At 48.7% G+C, this 622-nt stretch overlaps 1 pseudogene; it reads left to right on the top strand.

Moving 5' to 3' along the window:
* Positions 1–622, top strand: part of LOC101981067 — a 75,691-nt pseudogene that overhangs the window by 1,605 nt on the left and 73,464 nt on the right.

The raw sequence follows: 622 nt of genomic DNA on the forward strand, positions 1-622 counted from the left end.
TTAGTCACTGAGGGCAGGGTTGAGAGCTTTTAGTCACTGAGGGCAGGGTTGAGAGCTTTTAGTCACTGAGGGCAGGGTTGAGAGCTTTTAGTCACTGAGGGCAGGGTTGAGAGCTTTTAGTCTCTCCTCAGTTCCACTTTGCTCTCTGCTTTGTGTTTGCAGCTGACAATGTGATCTTCAGCCGCCTGCTCCACCCACCACACTTGCCTTCTGCTGCTGTGCCTCTCTCCATGGGGGACCCTACTCCTCTGGAAAGGTAAGCTTAAATAACGGTTTCAATGAGTGACTTTGGTCATGGTGTTTTATCACAACATAATAATAATAAAGAGCAACTAACAGATCCTGTGCCAGCTAACACAGAGGTGAGGCCTAGCTTGTCTTCTAACCAGGAAGTGCTCCTGTGCTTTCTTTTTTTTTTCCGTTTATTTATTTATTAAAGATTTCTGTCTCTTCCCCGCCACTGCCTCCCATTTCTCTCCCCTTCCCCAATCAAGTTACCCTCCCTTGTCAGCCCATAGAGCTATCAAAGTTCCCTGCCCTGTGGGAAGTCCAAGGACCACCCACCTCCATCCAGGTCTAGTAAGGTGAGCATCCAGACTGCCTAGGCTCCCACAAAGCCAGT

This window comes from Microtus ochrogaster, chromosome 6 (genome assembly GCF_000317375.1).
Source record: "Microtus ochrogaster isolate Prairie Vole_2 chromosome 6, MicOch1.0, whole genome shotgun sequence".
NCBI classification, from domain to species: domain Eukaryota; kingdom Metazoa; phylum Chordata; class Mammalia; order Rodentia; family Cricetidae; genus Microtus; species Microtus ochrogaster.